Below are 23,070 nucleotides of genomic sequence, written 5' to 3' on the forward strand. Positions count from 1 at the left end.
ACCCTGAAACCTATACCTGGAAGAAGTGAACGCAGAGGTACATTAACACTTCTTAAAGAAAGGCAGTTGGATGAGAATGAATTTTGACAGATCAGGTGAGTGCAAACAAGTTGCTTCTGGCAGGGGTTTGTGGTTTATGACACACTGTCAGATGCACAGCTAAGAAACTTTGATTAACTCAGTCTGACAGTAATTTCCCAAAATAAAAAAAGTGAAGGGGAGTGGACTATCAAATAAATCTCCCTTCTCCTTGCTGACTGCAAACATAACACCTTACTCTAGCACTCCCTGAGTGGCTCTGTTCAGTATATCATCTAGAATGTTGCCTATTTAGGCTTTGAATACTCCTACAGGTCATGTCGACGTATGACAGACTGGGGGTCGCAAAGTTAAAAGTGACACAGAGATTAAGAAGAATGAAAAAAGAAAGGGAAATGATGTATGTGTAGGTGTGTGGAAGCTTGGACTTGTAAAATGTTTTGAAATCAAGTTAGCAAGTGTATTTCATGTGCAGTAACTCTGTACTATATGTAAAGCTTACATAAGAAAAATTCAAGAAACATGTTTTATACCTTCAGCTTAGTTTTATCTTATTAGGTTTTCTTTTGTACTGGGGATTATTTGCTGTTTTCTATGTTCAGCAGAATAGCATTGCACATTGTGTCAGTTGTTTTTACTTTGATTTCTTCATGGGCAATAATCTTTATGCATATTTGTATGACATTTTTTTGTGTTTTGACTTGAAATATATTGCAATTGTGCACTTTGCAATTCAGTGTTCCTTGCAATCAACTGAGGTCCTTAATATGGCACTAATACCTATTAATATTATGTTATGGTCATAAATATGCTGAAACCCTTGCATATTTGTCTTCCAATGCTGTCTCCTGATGATTCTATCTAGAAGTAAATCCCAGTCAAATAAATGAAAATGTGGAGAAACAGAGTCCTGCTAATATAATTGGTTTCTAAATGTTGTGTTCACAATAAAGCTAATTAAATTTTAAGTGCAAAATTTGCCCTGCTCCTTCTGTTTCTTACAATATCTATTCTCTTTATATTAATTTGTTTAGGCCAAAAATATAAAACTCTTTCTGCATTTTTCACCATTTATTCCCTTCAAATCTGGAATAAGCCTGTACCATAGCTCTTTTCCTTTCATAAATATTTTTCAAAAAGTCATGGTAGACCATTTCATGTATCCTGCAGCTACAGTTAGGTCCATAAATATTTGGACAGAGACAACGTTTTTCTAATTTTGGTTCTGTACATTACCACAATGAATTTTAAATGAAACAACTCAGATGCAGTTGAAGTGCAGACTTTCAGCTTTAATTCAGTGGGGTGAACAAAACGATTGCATAAAAATGTGAGGCAACTAAAGCATTTTTTAACACAATTCCTTCATTTCAGGGGCTCAAAAGTAATTGGACAAATTAAATAACTGGAAATAAAATGTTCATTTCTAATACTTGGTTGAAAACCCTTTGCTGGCAATGACAGCCTGAAGTCTTGAACTCATGGACATCCCCAGATGCTGAGTTTCCTCATTTTCAATGCTCTGCCAGGCCTTTACTGCTGCGGCTTTCAGTTGCTGTTTGTTTGTGGGTTTTTCTGTCTAAAGTTTAGTCTTCAACAAGTGAAATGCATGCTCAATTGGGTTAAGATCAGGTGACTGACTTGGCCATTCAAGAATTTTCCACTTCTTTGCTTTAATAAACTCCTGGGTTGCTTTTGCTGTATGTTTTGGGTCATTGTCCATCTGTACATGAAACGCCGCCCAATCAGTTTGACTGCATTTAGCTGGATTTGAGCAGACAGTATGTCTCTGAACACCTCAGATTTCATTCGGCTGCTTCTGTCCTGTGTCACATCATCAATAAACACTAGTGTCCCAGTGCCACTGGCAGCCATGCACGCCCAAGCCATCACACTGCCTCCACCATGTTTTACAGATGATGTGGTATGCTTTGGATAATGAGCTGTTCCACACCTTCTCCATACTTTTTTATTGCCATCATTCTGGTAGAGGTTGATCTTGGTTTCATCTGTCCAAAGAATGTTTTTCCAGAACTGTGCTGGCTTTTTTAGATGTTCTTTAGCAAAGTCCAATCTAGCCTTTCTATTCTTGAGGCTTATGAGTGGCTTACACTTTGCAATGCACCCTCTGTATTTACTTTCATGCAGTCTTCTCTTTATGGTAGACCTGGACATCGATACGCCTACCCCCTGGAGAGTGTTGTTCACTTGGTTGGCTGTTGTGAAGGGGTTTCTCTTCACCATGGAAATGATTCTGCGATCATCCACCACTGTTGTCTTCCGTGGACGTCCAGGTCTTTTTGCATTGCTGAGTTCACCAGTGCTTGCTTTCTTTCTCAGGATGTACCAAACTGTAGATTTTGCCACTCGTAATGTTGTAGCAATTTTTCGGATGGGTTTTTTCTGTTTTCGCAGCTTAAGGATGGCTTCTTTCACCTGCATGGAGAGCTCCTTTGACTGCATGTTGTCTATTCACAGCAAAATCTTCCACATGCAAGCACCACACCTCAAATCAACTCCAGGTCTTTTATCTGCTTAATTAATAATGACATAATGACAGATTTGCCCACACCTGCCCATGAAATAGCCTTTGAGTCAATTGTCCAATTACTTGAAATGAAGGGAATGTGTTAAAAAAAATGCTTTAGTTGCCTCACATTTTTATACAATCGTTTTGTTCACCCCACTGAATTAAAGCTGAAAGTCTGCATTTCAACTGCATCTGAGTTGTTTCATTTAAAATTCATTGTGGTAATGTACAGAACCGAAATTAGAAAAAAGTTGTCTCTGTCCAAATATTTATGGACCTAACTGTATAAAATATTTTTACAACCTCGTAAGATCTCAGAAAACACTGAAATATAATTTCCACTGTAAAAATCTGTCCTGATTTATACTGCCGTAACACAATTTTGAATCTACTGTTCATCTTTAATTTCTAATGTTGAGTATATAGTTTATTATTAAAGCTACGCGTCCTGGACACCTCCCTGGTGAGGTGTTCCAGGCATGTCTAACCAGGAGGAGGCCCCGGGGAAGACCCAGGACACGCTGGAGGGACTATGTCTCTCGGCTGGCCTGGGAACAACTCGGGATTCCCCCGGAAGAGCTAGTAGAAGTGGCCAGGGAGAAGGAAGTCTGGGCATCTCTGCTCAAGCTGCTGCCCCCGCGACCTGATCTCGGATGAGCGAAGAAGATGGATGGATGGATGGATGAAGCTACATCAATCAATCAGTCAGTAATAGGAATAAGATAGTTTTCATTTTTACAAATCATTTGTTTTCCAACTATATGCTCAAAATATAACCCAAGTGCATGTAAAGTGCTAAAATATTGTCATCTTGTGATGTGAAAACAAACTTACATTATACAGTAATCCCTCGCTATATCGTGCTTCGCCTTTCGCGGCTTCACTCCATTGCGGATTTTATATGTAAGCATATTTAAATATATATCGCGGATTTTTTGCTGGTTCGCGGATTTCTGCGGACAATAGGTCTTTTAATTTCTGGTACATGCTTCCTCAGTTGGTTTGCCCAGTTGATTTCATACAAGGGACGCTATTGGCAGATGGCTGAGAAGCTACCCAACTTACTTTTCTCTGTCTTTCTTGCGCTGACTTTCTCTGATCCTGACGTAGGGGGATTGAGCAGGGGGGCTGTTCGCAGACCTAGACGATACGGACACTCGTCTAAAAATGCTGAAAGATTATCTTCACGTTGCTATCTTTTGTGCAGCTGCTTCCTGAAACGACATGCTGCACGGTGCTTCGCATACTTAAAAGATCGAAGGGCACGTATTGATTTTTGCTTGAAAAACAAACTCTGTCTCTCTCTATCTCTCTCTCTCTCTCTTTGTCTGCTCCTGACGGAGGGGATGTGAGCTGCCGCCTTCAACAGCTTTGTGCCGCGGTGCTTCGCATACTTAAAAGCCAAACAGCCCTATTGATTTGTTTGCTTTTCTCTATCTCTGTGACTTTATATGCTCCTGACGGGCACTCCTTTGAAGAGGAAGATATGTTTGCATTCTTTTAATTGTGAGACGGAACTGTCATCTCTGTCTTGTCATGGAGCACAGTTTAAACTTTTGAAAAAGAGACAAATGTTTGTTTGCAGTGTTTGAATAACGTTCCTGTCTCTCTACAACCTCCTGTGTTTCTGCGCAAATCTGTGACCCAAGCATGACAATATAAAAATAACCATATAATAAACATATGGTTTCTACTTCGCGGATTTTCTTATTTCGCGGGTGGCTCTGGAACGCAACCTCCGCGATGGAGGAGGGATTACTGTATTAGTTGCTGGCAACTTTTGGCAAAACCCATGCTAGGTGAGAAAATGTACATTATTGGCTCATACTACATAAATAACATAAAAACAGATTAATTTTCTTCTTCTTCTTTCTGCTGCTCCCGTTAGGGGCCGCCACAGTAGATCTTCTTCTTCCATATCTTCCTGTCCTCTGTATCTTGTTCTGTTACACCCATCACCTTCATGTCCTCTCTCACCACATCCATAAACTTTCTCTTAGGCCTTCCTCTTTTTCTCTTGCCTAGCAGCTCTATCCTTAGCATCCTTCTCCCAATATACTCAGCATCTCTCCTCTGCACATGTCCAAATCAATGCAATCTTGCCTTTCTGACTTTGTCTCCCAATCGTCCAACTTGAGCTGACCTTCTAATGTACTAATTTCTAATTCTATCCATCCTAGTCACACCCAATGCAAATCTTAGCATCTTTAACTCTGCTACCTCCAGCTCTGTCTCCTGCTTTCTGGTCCGTGCCACCGTCTCCTTCCCATATAACATAGCTGGTCTCACTACCATCCTGTAGACCTTCCCTTTCACTCTTGCTGATATCCGTCTGTCACAAATCACTCCTGACACTCTTCTCCACCCATTCCACTCTGCCTGCACTCTCTTTTTTACCTCTCTTCTACAATCCCCATTACTCTGTACTGCTTTAAATACTGAGTATTTAAACTCATCCACCTTTGCCAACTCTACTCCCTGCATCCTCACCATTCCACTGACCTCCCTCTCATTTACACACATGTATTCTGTCTTGTTCCTACTGACCTTCATTCCATTCCTCTCAAGAGCATATCTCCACCTCTCCAGGGTCTCCTCAACCTGCTCCCTACTATCGCTACAGATCACAATGTAATCAGCAAACATCATAGTCCACGGGGACTCCTGTCTAATCTCATCTGTCAACCTGTCCATCACCATTGCAAATAACAAAGGGCTCAGAGCCGATCCCTGATGTAATCCCACCACCACCTTGAATGCATCCGTCACTCCTACCACAGACCTCACCACAGTCACACTTCCCTCATACATATCCTGTACAACTCTTACAAACTTCTCTGCCACTCCCAACTTCCTCATACAATACCACAACTCCTCTCGAGGCACCTTGTCATATGTTTTCTCCAGGTCCAGAAAGACACAATGCAACTCCTTCTGGCCTTCTCTATACTTCTTCATCAACACCCTCAGAGCAATCTGTGGTGCTCTTTCTTGGCATGAAACCATAGTCATCACCTCCTTTCTTAATCTAGCTTCCACTACTCTTTCCCATAACTTCATGCTGTGGCTCATCAATTTCATCCCCCTGTAGTTACTACAGTCCTGCATATCCCCCTTATTCTTAAATATCAGCACCAGTACACTTCTTTTCCACTCCTCAGGCATCCTATCACTTTCCAAGATTCCATTAAATAATCTGGTTAAAAACTCCACTGCCATCTCTCCAAAACACCTCCATGCTTCCACAGGTATGTCATCTGGACCAACGGCGCTTCCATGTTTCATCCTCTTCATAGCTGTCCTTACTTCCCCCTTGCTAATCCGTTGCACTTCCTGATTCACTATGTCCACATCATCCAACCTCTTCTCTCTTTCATTCTCTTCATTCATCAGCCTCTCAAAGTACTCTTTCCATCTGCTCAACACACCATCCTCGCTTGTGAGTACATTTCCATCTTTATCCTTTATTACCCTAACCTGCTGCACATCTTTCCCAGCTTGGTCCCTCTGTCTAACCAATTGGTACAGGTCTTTTTCTCCCTCCTTAGTGTCCAACCTCTCATACAACTCATCATATGCCTTTTCTTTAGCCTTCGCCACTTCTCTCTTCACCTTGCGCCTTATCTCCTTGTACTCTTGTCTACTTTTTGCATCTCTCTGACTATCCCAATTCTTCTTTGCCATCCTCTTCCTCTGTATACTCTCCTGTACTTCCCCATTCCCACCACCAGATTTCCTTTTCCTCCTTCCTCTGTCCAGATGTCACGCCAAGCACCCTTCTTGCTGTCACTCTTACTACATCTGCTGTAGTTTCTCAACTCTCTGGTAATTCTTCACTACCACCCAGTGCCTGTCTCACCTTCTCCCTAACAAGGTTATTATAGTTTTGCCTTTTTATATTAGTTTTTATTTCTATATTTTTTCTGACCTTAATTGGAAATTCAGTTAAGTTTTAGTTTTCCTTCATCGTGTATTTTTAGTTTTAATTTAGTTTTTATTTAACAAAGACATTTCTATTTTATTTATATATATATTAGTTTCAGTTTTAGTTTAGTAATTATGGTACAGTTAAAGAGCTACTGGAGTTTAGTTTTTGCGTCACAATGAGATAGAACTGTACACTTAACGGGTTTGGATATAATATGACTTTAATGTTAGTGGAAGCTTACTACAATACACAACACAGTTTACTGTTTGGTTTTGTTTTTGTCTGATAAAAACAAGTATAACCAGGTACTGAATATGAACAACTTCACACAATTTTATAATTTTTTAAATATTTTCTATGTCATTTGTGCTGAAAAACTCTGATTGTTGGCAATTTTTTTCTTTTGCTTTTATTGCCCAGAATGGGCCAATTGGTAATGAAATTTAGATGAATTTTAAGGTGTGAGATTTTTCTTACTCTAAATGTCTACAGCACACAACATATCCTACTCCAATGACAATGTGCTTATAATGAATGCCTTCAATATTGCATTCAAAAATCTCAAATATTGGGCTTTGTTATTTTCTACCATATTGATATTGATCTCTGATTCCATTTCTATTCCATTTTGCCACCTGCAGGCCTGAAAAGATATCAAAAATTAGAAAACAGAATCTACTATGTTCTGACAGGTGTGATCATGAAAATCATGGGGGCTTAGGAAGAGTGGGGCTCTTAGGTTTGAATCAGTGTGCAGACCCCACCAGCTGTATTGAGGGAAACAAGGAAAAACAAGCATGTAGTGTCAAGGTTAGGGGCAGTGAGACTTGAATAGCCCATGCATAAGAACAGTAAACCCATAATAAGCAGAGCAAGAACAGGTAATAAGACTATGGACAGACACAAAATGACAGAGACAGGATCTGAGAACAAAAAGAATATGATATTTCAACTATTTATTTTGAGAGAGAGAGAAACATTGAGGGCAGCACGGTGGCGCAGTGGGTAGCGCTGCTGCCTCGCAGTTGGGAGATCTGGGGACCTGGGTTCGCTTCCCGGGTCCTCCCTGCGTGGAGTTTGCATGTTCTCCCCGTGTCTGCGTGGGTTTCCTCCAGGCACTCCGGTTTCCTCCCACAGTCCAAAGACATGCAGGTTAGGTGGATTGGCGATTCTAAATTGGCCCTAGTGTGTGCTTGGTGTGTGGGTGTGTTTGTGTGTGTCCTGCGGTGGGTTGGCACCCTGCCCAGGATTGGTTCCCTGCCTTGTGCCCTGTGTTGGCTGGGATTGGCTCCAGCAGACCCCCATGACTCTGTGTTCGGATTCAGCGGGTTGGAATATGGATGGATGGATGGAGAAACATTGAAAAAATGGGGATAATAATAATTCTGCTACTGGATTATTCTCTCAATATCAGGTATTTTGAGCTGTGAATATTAACTAAAAAAGATAAATTAATAAATATAGCATAAATACTAAAACACATTAGTATGTTTAGCTTTTCATCACTTGGCAGACTCTCTTTGCCTACCTACCTTTAGTTCAGTAGAGATGTTGCCAACTGAGGAATTTTATAAGGTTTGTATCGCTTCGTTGTTAAACGACGTTTTTAAAACAAAAGTGATTGATCAGCAACAATGTGCTGATCTTGTATGATGACCGTCAGTCTCTCGATCAGTGCCGTTTTATTTTCAAAAATCAGGGGTGGTCTCCCCTTAGAATTTCTCATGTACTTAGATATCGGGATGGATAGTTGAGGAGTAAACCGCAAGACAATGATTATATTATGTACATTAAAGAACCATCAACAAAAAATCAAATCAAATTAATAATATATTGAACAATTATTATAAAAGTAAAGTTGAATAAATCGGACTCTGCAGCTGCCTGAATAAAAAAAAAATCGAATATGTGTTCAGGTAAAGTACCACTTTCAGTTGATGGATTTGGCCCAAAAGTTAATAAAGATTGTCACAGGTGGCTGGGGGTGGTACCCAGCCGGGACGTCCAGGAGGACCGGAGGAGATCTTAAGCCTCCCCCAGACCATGTGGGGGCGACCACCCTGGTGGCTTTGGGGACCACGGGAATGGAGCTTGGAAGCTCAACCCTATAGGGGCCCGTGGTCACCTCCAGGTGGCGCCTCAATCCCTTTCAGAACCCTGGCCCTCAGCACATCCGCCACACCCAGAAGTGCTGGGGGGAAGAGGATCAGGGACACCCGGAGTGCTTCCGGGTGTGCAGCTGGCACTTCCGCCACACTGGGGGAAAATTGTCGGGAGGCACCTGGAGCACATCGGAGTGACTATAAAAGGGGCCGCCTCCCTCCATTCGATGGCTGGAGTCGGGTGGAAGAGGACGGAGCTCCGAGGAGAAGAGTAGAGGCAGTCAGAGACAAAGAGAAAAGGCATTGTGAAAGGGCCTGGACTTTGGGGTGATTGGTGCTGCGGCAGTGGGTTGTGCATGATCATTGCTGTGTATATTTGTATAATAAATGTGTGCTGGGTGACAAAACAATGTCCGTCTGTCTGTGTGCGGGCTGCTTTCCACAGTGGCGTAGTCAGCAGGATGCTCTGCCTGGTTCAAGGCGGGGACCTGTTTTAAAAAATAAGTCTGTGGACAGCCCGGTGCAGCAGGGGAGCCCACACACGCACACGCACAACTCTGCGGGAGCGATTCACCCCATGGACTGCCACCGGTTTGCAGAAGGGCCGTTTCCCCCTGGTGTGGGAGGAAGACAGCGGGTGTAGCCGGAGTGCAGCGGGTTCCTGCGAGCACGCTGCCGCAGGAGGCGCCCGGGATGGCATGTCGCCTAGCAAGGCCACGCCGAGGACGTATCCTCAGACAGACGGGACCCGGGAGGTAAGTTCCCTGCTCACCAGCAGCCGGCCCTGTGGGGCCAGGCGTGTTTTGTGTGTTGCTGGCAGAGGCTGCCCGGATCCGCGTCAGTGACAGGAGCGTGCTGATCCACGGGGCTTCATTGACACGGCGGTAGCAGGGAGAGCTGCCGAGAAGGAGACGCTGCAGCTCAAAAAGCCGGCTCTTCGCCGCACCAGGTGGAGGGGAAGCAAGATGGCCACAAGACAGGAACAGGATTGGAAGGTGTGTCTTGCATGCCCGTCGATGATTGGATGGAGGTGGGACCAAGGAATGTCTGTCTCGTGCCGGGGAAGGACCCGATTGGGCCGGAGGAAAGGGCCCATAGGAAGCAGCTGGCGTGTGCCGCTGATGGACAGGTAAGCCTACCACCGGTGGCTCTGCGCGAGCTGGAGGAGTGCTTGCAGCCCGCAGAGTTGCTATTGCAGGTGGTGCGTGTCCTCCGTAGAGGACTGAAGGAGTTGGAGGTGAAGGCAGTCGCGTCTGTGATGACGCTGCGACAGTGGGCGGATAGGAGCGACGCTGGAGTCTTCAGCCGGATGGACGCGGTGGGGAAGGTAAGTGGAACCGACCCCATAAAGGATAAGGGAGATCCCACCGAAAAGGCCCGTGATGTGAATGAGCGGAACCAAGTAGGGGGGTCTCCAACAGTGGACGTGGCGGCGACTGCTGCGTGCGGGGTGAGGGGAGAGACAGCGAGAGGGCTGGCAGGCCGCGGGTTGATGTGTGCCCCAGGTCCTAACGCCCTACGCCCCGAGCCAACGGCGGCCTCACGTTGTTCTACAGGGATGTAGAAGGGATAGGGTCTGTGCTTTTGCCATAGGCAGACCCATACCGTCATGGCGTCCCAGAGGAAAAGGAGGAATCGAGGGAAGAGAGCCGGTTCCTCCGATAAGGGAGGACGTGAGGCAGGAAGCTCCCGGCCGGAGAAATGGCCACCCTCTGTGGAGACAGAAGGAAGCCCCAGAGTCAGCGAAGGTGACGGAAGTGTGAGCAGACCCGTCTGTTGTCCCAATCAGATGGCCAAAGAAACCGCGGAGGGGGTGCCGAAGAGGCAAGTCCTGGGGTGCCGGTCAGAGGGGGGAGCGCTGCCTGTGCGTAGCACGGAGGGACGCCAGGTGGTGGTGTCCAGGCAGCGTCTGTGCCACTGTTTCTGTCTTTATAGCAGGACCGGACCCTGGACTCGCAGTAGGACCCACTTCGTTGGGGACCTGCCCTCGCGGGTTCCAATAATTCCAATAATTTCAATAATCCACCACATGTAACTGAAATCTGTGGCTTCTTTAATTCAAATTTAACTTCAGAGATTGCTAGATCACAGAAATTAATAAAAGCAATTTTTGTGGGGAACAGTAATATATAACTTTACATCAACAAAGAATCATGATAAATAATCACAATTAAAGATGATAACCAATATATGAATTCTGCACTTTGTCTGATCATTTAATTGTCAAATTGTTAACACCATTAACTTTAAGAGCTTGACTTATTTAAAGCATTATGTCACTTATAAAGAGAGCATGTAATTCCTTATTAATCTTTGACAGTGCATGTACATTTTTGATTATATTGAATTATTAGTTTCAGATATTTTAAATGCAAATGAAACATTGGTAAATAGCACTAAATTAACATGTGGAAGAATCCTTGCAGGTGGTGAACATCTAAATTAAATAGGTATATGCTGTGTATTTAAGTGAGTACATTTTCTTGAGCATTATATACTGTTAAATGAGATGGATGCCATTTTTATTATATTGATTTATGGCCTGGGTGGATGGAGTCTGAAATTTAGGCATGGGGGACCAGGCGAGCCATACAAAATGATTGCATTTCTTAGAATCATAACCATTCTGCTACATACAGTAGCTTTTCATATCACAAGTCAAATTTCAAAAAGTGCATTGTTCATAATATAATGTTATAATATGAAGTAATTACATTAACACATTTAAAACTTTGAAATCATAAAAAGACTCACAAGTATGTTAACAATATTTAAATGACAGAAAATACTGCGTTTTTAGTTTGTTTGTCTACCTATTGTAATTGTGGCTAAATAAGCATATTGTTATTTCTTCAGATAAGTTAGGAAATGTATGTATGGCATAGCATTCAGGTGTGTTCACAGACCAGGTTAACAGCTTTTAAATTGTTTTTAATATTTAATTTACTTCATAAAAGAGGCATTTTTCTTAGTGTAACATTAGATGGGGAATAATTTTGTGAAAACATTCATTGAAAATGTTGGTGTAGTTGAAGAAATCAAACTCTTGTAACTTGAGCTTAATTTTCATATCAGAGTCTTCCCAGCAACACTGGGAACATTAGACAGGAACCCACCCTGGACAGATGGCCAGTCTATCACATGGACAGTTCTTGGTTGCCAATCATTGGTAATGTGGCAGGAAAACCCACACAGACACGAGGATAAACAGCTAGCTCAATGGAGTCAACAACCAAGCTCAAGAGATGAACATAGGACACAGAATATGTTAGACAGTTTCTCTAAACACTGTGCCAACCCCAAGACCAAGGATACAATACAATTTCTTTACTAAATGATTCAGTTTATTGGTGTAATGTATGTAAAGGCAATTTGTCATGCATATTAAAAGAGTTCACAATACTAGATAACTTCCTCAGCAATCATCTAGATAAACTGAATAATATAGTTAAACTTCAGATTCAATTAACTTTATTATTTCACTGAATTATACATGGCATATTTATCCATCCGCTGGTAATTGCTTATATTTGCTGATACATATTAATTACATGCATGATTTGAATAATATGAATTTATCAATAAAGAAAAATAATTCACAGTGGGCCATCAAAAGTCAAAAAAGTTTAGAAATACATGCTTAATCTCTTTTTATAAGGCATATCTCTTCTTCATTGATGTAAAAATGTGATTTGATAATAATTGCATAGAAGTTATACCTCTCTATTATGAAAGGAAATCCTGGGATGAGATTTTTTCAAACAGATAATTTTGAGTCTTGCGAGTCGAGACTTTTGCTAGAAGATTTTTTCAACCATACGGTCCAATCACCTCTGATTTGTGTGAATGCTTTTGTCAGACACAGTTCCTGCACTCTCACCTCTCATTCGTGTGAATGCTTTTGTCAGACACACTTTTTTTTAATTTTTACGTTTTCTTAATTTTAAGTCGTTTATGAAAAGTACTTCGCTTCATCCTTTAAAGAGGCTTTTATGGACAGTATTGTTATACATACAATCTTTTCGTTTCATTCGTAACAGTCCATTTATACATACAATCTATTCGTTTCATTCATAATACTCCATTTCTGGACAATAATTCTATACATTCTAGATAGATATAGATAGACACTTTATTAATCCCCAAGAGGAAGTTCACATACTCCAGCAGCAGCATACTGATAAAAACAATATTAATTAAAGAGTGATAAAAATGCAGTGCAAGTTAAAAAATGCAAGGTGGAGAGTCAGAGGCAGGTATAACACTCAATAATCTTCTAGATGACACGTCAACGACTAAGCAAAGAAGAAAAGGCGGCGCATCAAAAAGAGGCCCAAAAGTGTTGGAGAGAAAAGAATTCAAAAAGAACAATAATAATATAAGTGCAAATTCGGAAAGAAATAATCAACCCGGACCAAGTGGAACTGAAAACCTAGCAGATCCAAGCAAGGACGAAAATAAAAGACAGAGTAGAAGACAAAGTAGAACGTCATAAATAGGTTCAAAAACTTTGGTGCGATACACATGCAGAGCAGGTTAAAGATTATGAAAGTAGTAAAATTCGAAAGGCACGAAAAACTGATAGTAAAAATCGCATTAGCGCTAACAAATGGAAATTATTACTCTGAGAAATAACTGAACAGCAAAAAGAGATCAAATATATGGACATAGGTGATATTACAGAAGTATGTAGATACTGTTTGGCTTTAAAGTTTAAGTTGGAAACTTGTAGATCGTCTAATTCGTGTTGCCATCATATTTAACAAATAACTCTAACGCAACATGCAACATAAATTTCTTTCAATTTATTATGTTTTACTATTTTAAACTATGGTTATTACTTGCTGTAATGTAAAATAGTTAGTTCTATTATGCATATGTAACCGTTCCCATGAAAATAACAATCACTTAAAATTGTACATCCGGTTACCCATACCCGGGGGATGGAGAGCGAAGCGAGCAGGGGGCAGAGCCCATGAGTTATTAATAGGAAATAAGATGAACTGATGTGACATTGTTACATAATTTTAGATGTTTTCTTTTTATTATTATAGTTCTGTATAAATCTGGTACCCATGCACAGGGAGAGAATGTAGAGTAGGGACTTTGTCATACTTAATATAACAAAGTTCAGGTGGCCTAGAATGGGCCACACTCGGCATACACAGACTGCCTAGAAGTAAAAATAAGAAGGTAGTATGTGCAGTGGTAATCTGGTATTGACATCTGACTTGTGATTTTAAGCTCAAGCGTTAACAGCTAAATTGCCTTACTTTTAGATAACATATACTGTAAAGAGATCGATGCATACTTTGTCAGGGGGCTGGAATTATACTTTGTCCCTCACTCTTTCTGTATATTATCATAGTAAAGTAAACAATGGATTGGGTCCTGGGCCACATTATGTTGCAGTCGCAGGGACCTGTATTTTATTTTAGATCTGATTTCTGTCTGTGAGGAGTCTGAATAGTTTATGCATGTCTGTTTGGATTTTTCCCTAAGTATTCATCTGGAAGAAGTGTATCTCAGGTATACAGAAGTGAGGATGTGTACCTCTATGAGTGTGCCCTGTAATGAACCAGCTCCCTATTCACACCTGGTTTTTGCCTTGTACCTGACGCTACTAAGACAGACCCCTACCGCACTCTAACCCTTAAATTAGTAAGTAAAAAATGATTCCAGGAAAAACACAAATGAATGTTCTCCCCATATCAATACTGTTTTTTACTGGGAAAACTATTTTAATACCACATCCCAAATGTTTGATTTTCAAGTGATGCGGAGATTCTTATTTTAGGCCAGTTAAGGGTCTCCAACTCGGTTGTCTTTTGCTGTGGGCTTGGCTCTTGCTTTGCATCCAATCCTTCAGTAACAGAACAAGGGTGTTCTGAACATTGATGAATTGATCAATTTACAATATTTTCTTTCAGAAACTTTAACACTCATCCTCTTACTTAAGAGTTTCAGAATTATTATTATTTAGTACATCCTGAAATGTATTAATTACATTTACACCCATAAATGTAAAAGAATTCAAAATGTGCTAATTCCAAAAAGTAGTATGGTGTTAGTTATAAACACTGTTAAGTTAAATTACACTTATTTGATGTTGTTTTCCTCAAGTGCCTCACAGAAGAGGAACTGTGAGCCTGTGACTCATCCCGCAGCACCATCTTGCGGTTTACTAAGAAATTCCCTACTCTTAATTTTGAATTGCATGTGATCACAGGGTTAAGACATGACAAGGCAATGCTATCAGCATGAAGTAGGGTACTGCCATCTAGTGATAAGTAGCCAACAATACAAAAAGTTGTCTCAAAACTACTCTTTATAGGTTTATAGAATTATTATATTTACACATATTACACTTCCAGGTACAAGCTAATCTCCAGTGCTATAACTGTAGTCCATCTTACTAACAAACATGACAGTGACATTTAGTTATAAAGAAAATTTAATGCTAAAGTCAATGCTAAAGCTCAAAATTCTTTACAAAAAATGACACTCACAAAAACAGAAAATGTAGGAATCCATAGCAAAGGAAATGTAGGCAGTTTTAAAACCTGTAATGGTCTCCAAGGCAAAAGCCGGTGTATGATTTTATATTACTTTTTATGCTATGGTCAAATGGACAGAGAGGGTAAGAAAACAAATACTCTTGCTGGGAAAATTAACATCTAAGAGCTCCATGGGCAAAACACTTCATAGCCCTTGCAGGGTATTCTGTAGTAGTTTAATGTGACAAAGTTATTCATTAATATCATGGTAGATGAAAAGTCCTTGAAGACCCATGAGATTGTAATCATCATAGCCTAAGCATCATTCATCCTTTCCATCAAAAACTACAGAGTCTTTGGCCAGGTGATAGGATTTCTGAGTGTCATCACATACTCGATACTAGAAAGAGAAAACAAAACCACATAAAAAAAAATAACAGGACAAGTTAAATATGGAGAGGTTGTTGGTTAGGAGTATGCACTGATATAGCACGTTGCTACACCCTGAGATGATGCGGGTCCACTCTATGCTCTGTCTTCAGATTTGGGAACCTCCCGAACCCAACACCATCCATAATTATGACCGAATGAGCTGACAGATAGGGACAAACCCCACATGGTTCAAGGGGATGGTGTCACAAGTGTTCTGTATTTTTATTTAAAAAAACAAAAGCAGTGTCCACAGTACAATGCTCAAAAACGTCCATAAAAACAAGTGAATAGTGGGGGATAAAAACAAACAAAAAAAATCCATTAAAACCAGAGGTTAAATCTGTAGTCACTGTCACCTTTAGATCCCAGCCCACCTGCTTTTTGGTCTCCCCGGCTCATCCATAACAAGCGCAGCCGGTGGAAACTCAGCAGTCACGAACTTTATCCCCCAACCCCCATCTTGGCTGCCTCCTCACAACGCAGCCAGACCATCTGAGGTTGGCACTCCTCCCGTCATCCTTAAAGTACCTCTCACACACCCACCACATGATGAACCACCTCAGGATCCCAAATTAGGACCCAAGCGCAACGGTGAAAACTGGTGACACCTCAGCAACACGCTAGTTTGAATGGAATGGAAGAGTGTGAGTTGTTTTTTTTTTTTTTACAGTGTGCTGGAGTGCCAATCCGGCCACCAACCCCCAAGATTTTCCTTGCAAGTTGGAGGCCCTGAATGACTGGGACTGTAAAGTGTGTGCTTTATGAAAGCAGCTCTGTCAAAATGCAGACCTTAAAACATGTGATTTACCTTAATCTCACTATAATAGATAAATTAGAAAAAGTACCAAAGAGAGTGTGTGTTTAGCAGCTTATAAAAATATGCAGTCACACTAGCCTGACATACCTCTATTGATAAATATTCCATATTTTTATCACCTACAAGTTAAAGGCCACCTCATCAGTTTTTTTAACTTCATTGTCAAAAAAATAAGAAATAAATATTTTTAAACTATAAAAAGTACTAGACATCATACGCTACATCAATAATTGACAGATCTACACATAATGTATGGGGTCTGTCACAGCACAGTTATAACAATATGCACAGTATGTACAGTTTTATGGTTTATTAGTACATCTTAATATAAATAAACACTATATTTCCAAAAGTATTGGACACCCCTCCAAGTGGGGACAGCGCAAGCTGAGGCGCATAGTGTACAAAAGTCACCAACTCTCTGCAGAGTCAATAGCTAAAAGGTAGTCCAACTCCATATTAAAGCCTATGTATTAAGAATGGGATGTCATTAAAGATCATGTGTGTGTTAAGGCAGGTGTCCCAATACTTTTGGAAATATAGTTTACTTGAACCTGTATATACTTCTGTAACCATGGCAGAAATAATCAGATGAGAGAAATATGGTACAAAAAGACATATATACATATATATTGTAGTGGATGGCCGGGGCCCTTGCATGGTAGGGATGTCTCCACACTGGGAGAATTGGGGGAGCAAGGGTGACCAGAGCGTTACCTCCCCTGGAGCGCTAGATGGCAGACCCCCTGGGTTGCAGCGGTGCCTAGGACTCCCGCAGGACTCCATGGAAGTTGGAGTTTGGTACAGCCCTGTTGGGGTTCGTGGGTGCAGTCAAGGGGTGCTGCAGCAACTGCTAGCCCTCATGGGTAGTACTTCCGCCACACCCAGAAGTGCTGTCGTCATCAAACACCTGGAGCACTTCTGGGTGCCTTATGTAAGGGGCCAGCAGCACTACTTGGTGAGCCAGAGTCGGGAGGAGGGAGACAAAGCTTGCCGGGAGGAGAGGAGGAGGAGAAGAGAAGAAAGAAGGAGAAAGAAAAAGAAAGAAAAAGAAAGAAAAGGAGAAGAATTCTGTTGTGCTTGTGCTTTTGGGACTGTGTTGTGCTTGTGGGAGATGAGGAAGACATTTCCCACAAGGGAAAGAGAAAATAAAAGTTCCTGTGTGTTTTGCAGTTGTGTTTCTGCATCTGTTTGTGCCGGGTTGGGGGGTCGGTGCCCACCTTAGAGGTCCACTATATATATATATATATATATATATATATATATATATATATATATATATATATATATATACAGTATATATATTTATATTGTGATATGGATGCTATATAGCGCCCGACCCGACACAGATTGACACGTCCGCTGTGGGCACACGTCTTCCCCGTGACCCACAGGTAATACACAGTCCCAGCACTAGTCACACCAGTACAACAAGCACTTTCCTCTCCTTGGCACCACCACTCCTCCCATGCAAACTTGTCCTCCTTCACCCGACTCTGGCACTTGAGTAGTGGCTGCAGGCTCTTTTTGTAGCCCTCCCGGAAGTGCTCCAGGTGGTAATTGGCCTAATTAGGCTGCACTTCCGGGTGTGGCTGCATTCCAGCCCACAGAGGCTTGTTAAGCCGTGCAGCTCCCTCCGGGTGGTGGCCACAGAGCCCAACTGGTCTGAGTCCTGAAGTCCCACACCTGTGGCCCCGATGTAACCCAGGAGGGCTGCCACCACGCGTTCCAGGGGACATAGAGTGCATCCCAAGGCTGCTCCTCCGGATCCAGTGTTGAAGGGGCGGCCTGTCACAATATATATATCGAGTCAATAAGTTTTTCCAGTTTTTGTAGGTAAAATTAGGTACCTCGGCTTATATTCGGGTCGGCTTATACTTAAGTATATATGGCATTATATTATATTACTAGCAAAATACCCGCGCTTCGCAGCGGAGAAGTAGTGTGTTAAAGAGGTTATGAAAAAGGAAAGGAAACATTTTAAAAATAACGTAACATGATTGTCAATGTAATTGTGTTGTCATTGTTATGAGTGTTGCTGTCATATATATATATATATATATATATATATATATATATATATATATATATATATATATATATACATATACACATATACAGTAATCCCTCCTCCATCGCGGGGGTTGCATTCCAGAGCCACCCACGAAATAAGAAAATCTGCGAAGTAGAAACCATATGTTTATATGGTTATTTTTATATTGTCATGCTTGGGTCACAGATTTGCGCAGAAACACAGGAGGTTGTAGAGAGACAGGAACGTTATTCAAACACTGCAAACAAACATTTGTCTCTTTTTCAAAAGTTTAAACTGTGCTCCATGACAAGACAGAGATCACAGTTCCATCTCACAATTAAAAGAATGCAAACATATCTTCCTCTTCAAAGGAGTGCGTGTCAGGAGCAGATCATGTCACAGAGATAGTGAGAGACAAAAGCAAACAAATCAATAGGGCTGTTTGCCTTTTAAGTTTGCGAAGCACCGGGCACAAAGCTGTTGAAGGCGGCAGCTCACACCCCCTCCGTCAGGAGCAGACAAAGAGAGAGAGAGAGAGAGAGAGTTTGTTTTTCAAGCAAAAATCAATTCGTGCCCTTCGAGCTGACATGCAGCTGCACAAAAGATAGCAACGTGAAGATAATCTTTCAGCATTTTTAGACGAGCGTCCGTATCGTCTAGGTGTGCGAACAGCCCCCCTGCTCTCACCCCCCTACTTCAGCACAAGAGAGAGAGAGAGAAAGTAAGTTGGGTAGCTTCCCAGCCATCTGCCAATAGCGTCCCTTGTATGAAATCAACTGGGCAAACCAACTGAGGAAGCATGTACCAGAAATTAAAAGACCCATTGTCCGCAGAAACCCGCGAAGCAGCGAAAAATCCGCGATATATATTTAAATATGCTTACATATAAAATCCGCGATGGAGTGAAGCCGCGAAAGTCGAAGCGCGATATAGCGAGGGATTACTGTACACATATATAATATAATATGTGTATATATATACACAAACACATATAATATATATATACATACATATACACATATATAATATAATATGTGTATATATATATATACATAAACACATATAATATATATCTATGTATATATATATATATATATATATATATATATATATATACACATACAGATATATTATATATACATATACACATATATTATATAGCAAAATACCCGCGCTTCGCAGCGGAGAAGTAGTATGTTAAAGAGGTTATGAAAAAGGAAAGGAAACATTTTAAAAATAATGTAACATGATTGTTAATATAATTGTGTTGTCATTGTTATGAGTGTTGCTGTCATATATATACATATACATATACACATATATTATATATATTGTGAATGATTGTGGTCTCCATGACCCCTTGAACCGTCTGAGCAGACGTCAGACACCATATAAAAGTCCAAATACAACTTTCATTTAGACTAATATGTGCACCAAGCACCCTATACACTACAACACTCATATAAGTAATCAATAAACAATAATCCATACACAATACCACCACTCCCAGACACGTCGCCACCCTACCTCCCAGCTCAGCTCAGCGTACTGGGCTTTCCCGTAGTCCTTTATACTCCCTGACCCGGAAGGGGTTCCTGGCACAACCCACAAGTCCGTATTCCTTCCGGGTCAGGGTAAATAGTCCTTTTCTTTAACCCGGAAGTACACCGTTTCCTCCTGTCCTGGGAGTATGACGTACTTCCGGATCATAGGGCATATAAGAGTCCTCGGGTTTCCCTACAGCGACTCCTGGTGGTCCCCTAGGCATCCAGCAGGGCTGTGCATAAAAACTACATAGTCCATGAGTCCCTGCTGGAACTTGGGGCATGTCCATGTTGCAGGGAAAGCTCCACCTGGCGGCCTGGGGGTATTGGCCGGAATGACAAGCCGGCCACATATCACAATATATATATATACACATATATTATATATATATATATATATATACAGTGGTGTGAAAAACTATTTGCCCCCTTCCTGATTTCTTATTCTTTTGCATGTTTGTCACACAAAATGTTTCTGATCATCAAACACATTTAACCATTAGTCAAATATAACACAAGTAAACACAAAATGCAGTTTGTAAATGGTGGTTTTTATTATTTAGGGAGAAAAAAAAATCCAAACCTACATGGCCCTGTGTGAAAAAGTAATTGCCCCCTGAACCTAATAACTGGTTGGGCACCCTTAGCAGCAATAACTGCAATCAAGCGTTTGCGATAACTTGCAATGAGTCTTTTACAGCGCTCTGGAGGAATTTTGGCCCACTCATCTTTGCAAAATTGTTGTAATTCAGCTTTATTTGAGGGTTTTCTAGCATGAACCGCCTTTTTAAGGTCATGCCATAGCATCTCAATTGGATTCAGGTCAGGACTTTGACTAGGCCACTCCAAAGTCTTCATTTTGTTTTTCTTCAGCCATTCAGAGGTGGATTTGCTGGTGTGTTTTGGGTCATTGTCCTGTTGCAGCACCCAAGATCGCTTCAGCTTGAGTTGACGAACAGATGGCCGGACATTCTCCTTCAGGATTTTTTGGTAGACAGTAGAATTCATGGTTCCATCTATCACAGCAAGCCTTCCAAGTCCTGAAGCAGCAAAACAACCCCAGACCATCACACTACCACCACCATATTTTACTGTTGGTATGATGTTCTTTTTCTGAAATGCTGTGATCCTTTTACGCCAGATGTAACGGGACATTTGCCTTCCAAAAAGTTCAACTTTTGACTCATCAGTCCACAAGGTATTTTCCCAAAAGTCTTGGCAATCATTGAGATGTTTCTTAGCAAAATTGAGACGAGCCCTAATGTTCTTTTTGCTTAACAGTGGTTTGCGTCTTGGAAATCTGCCATGCAGGCCGTTTTTGCCCAGTCTCTTTCTTATGGTGGAGTCGTGAACACTGACCTTAATTGAGTTAAGTGAGGCCTGCAGTTCTTTAGACGTTGTCCTGGGGTCTTTTGTGACCTCTTGGATGAGTCGTCTCTGCGCTCTTGGGGTAATTTTGGTCGGCCGGCCACTCCTGGGAAGGTTCACCACTGTTCCATGTTTTTGCCATTTGTGGATAATGGCTCTCACTGTGGTTTGCTGGAGTCCCAAAGCTTTAGAAATGGCTTTATAACCTTTACCAGACTGATAGATCTCAATTACTTCTGTTCTCATTTGTTCCTGAATTTCTTTGGATCTTGGCATGATGTCTAGCTTTTGAGGTGCTTTTGGTCTACTTCTCTGTGTCAGGCAGCTCCTATTTAAGTGATTTCTTGATTGAAACAGGTGTGGCAGTAATCAGGCCTGGGGGTGGCTACGGAAATTGAACTCAGGTGTGATACACCACAGTTAGGTTATTTTTTAACAAGGGGGCAATTACTTTTTCACACAGGGCCATGTAGGTTTGGATTTTTTTTCTCCCTAAATAATAAAAACCATCATTTAAAAACTGCATTTTGTGTTTACTTGTGTTATATTTGACTAATGGTTAAATGTGTTTGATGATCAGAAACATTTTGTGTGACAAACATGCAAAAGAATAAGAAATCAGGAAGGGGGCAAATAGTTTTTCACACCACTGTATATATATACACACACACACATACACATATATTATATATATACATATACACATATATTTATATATCTATACTAATAAAAGGCAAAGCCCTCACTGACTCACTCACTCACTCACTCACTGACTGACTGACTCACTCATCACTAATTCTCCAACTTCCCGTGTAGGTGGAAGGCTGAAATTTGGCAGGCTCATTCCTTACAGCTTACTTACAAAAGTTAGGCAGGTTTCATTTCGAAATTCAAAGCGTAATGGTCATAACTGAAACATATTTTTTGTCCATACACTGTAATGGAGGAGGCGGAGTCACGTATCGCGTCATCACGCCTCCTACGTAATCACGTGAACTAAAAACAAGGAAGACATTTACAGCACGAGTCACACGCGGGAACGAAGGTAAATGACGTTAATTTTTGACTGTCTTTTAATACTGTGTAAGCATACATATTAACACATGTGCAATTAAACGTGTGCATTTACGGGGTGATTTCTCAGGCTTAAAAGCTCACCTTTTATCAAACGCGGGAAGAAAGGTAACTGACGTTGTTCACTGTCTTTTAATACTGTGTAACCATACATATTAACACATGTCCAATTAAACGTGTGCATTTACGGGGTGATTTCTCAGGCTTAAAAGCTCGCCTTTTACTAAAAAGGTAAATGCAAAACTATTTTCAATCAGTTTATTGAAACGCTCCCGTTAAGGATTGCAATAACATATTCGCGAGATAAAAGAACGAAGTAGGGGGAAATGGAGGAACAGCCGCAAACAGCGAAGAGCAAAAAATTAATTAAACGATTGAGAACGGAGCGAGTTAAGCATACAAGCATGTTCATAAGGGAAACAAAGCACGGTGTAAAACGTAACTTTAAATTAAGTTTATAGAAACGCTCCCGCTGCGGATTGCAATAACATATTCGCGAGATAAAAGTTTAATGAGAAGACACGAGGTATAAACGAACCACACGCCGTGGCGCAACGTTAGGGGCAACAGTTTCAACCATTCTATGATCTGCTTCTCGCAACTGAAAGACGGCACATGGCGGATGTTAGCCGACTTGCTGACCGCAACGTTAGGGGCTTCAACTATGGCGCTGACGCCACATCTCAGTGCCAACACTTTGCAGA

The 23,070-nt window shown here is 41.3% G+C and overlaps 1 protein-coding gene across 1 annotated transcript in view; it reads left to right on the forward strand.

Annotated features, from left to right (window-relative positions):
• The window catches only part of LOC114657990 (tumor necrosis factor receptor superfamily member 1B-like), a 96,149-nt gene that overhangs the window by 47,009 nt on the left and 26,070 nt on the right, over window positions 1–23,070 (forward strand). The window lies entirely within an intron of this gene.

The sequence above is a fragment of the Erpetoichthys calabaricus genome, chromosome 9 (genome assembly GCF_900747795.2).
Source record: "Erpetoichthys calabaricus chromosome 9, fErpCal1.3, whole genome shotgun sequence".
NCBI classification, from domain to species: domain Eukaryota; kingdom Metazoa; phylum Chordata; class Cladistia; order Polypteriformes; family Polypteridae; genus Erpetoichthys; species Erpetoichthys calabaricus.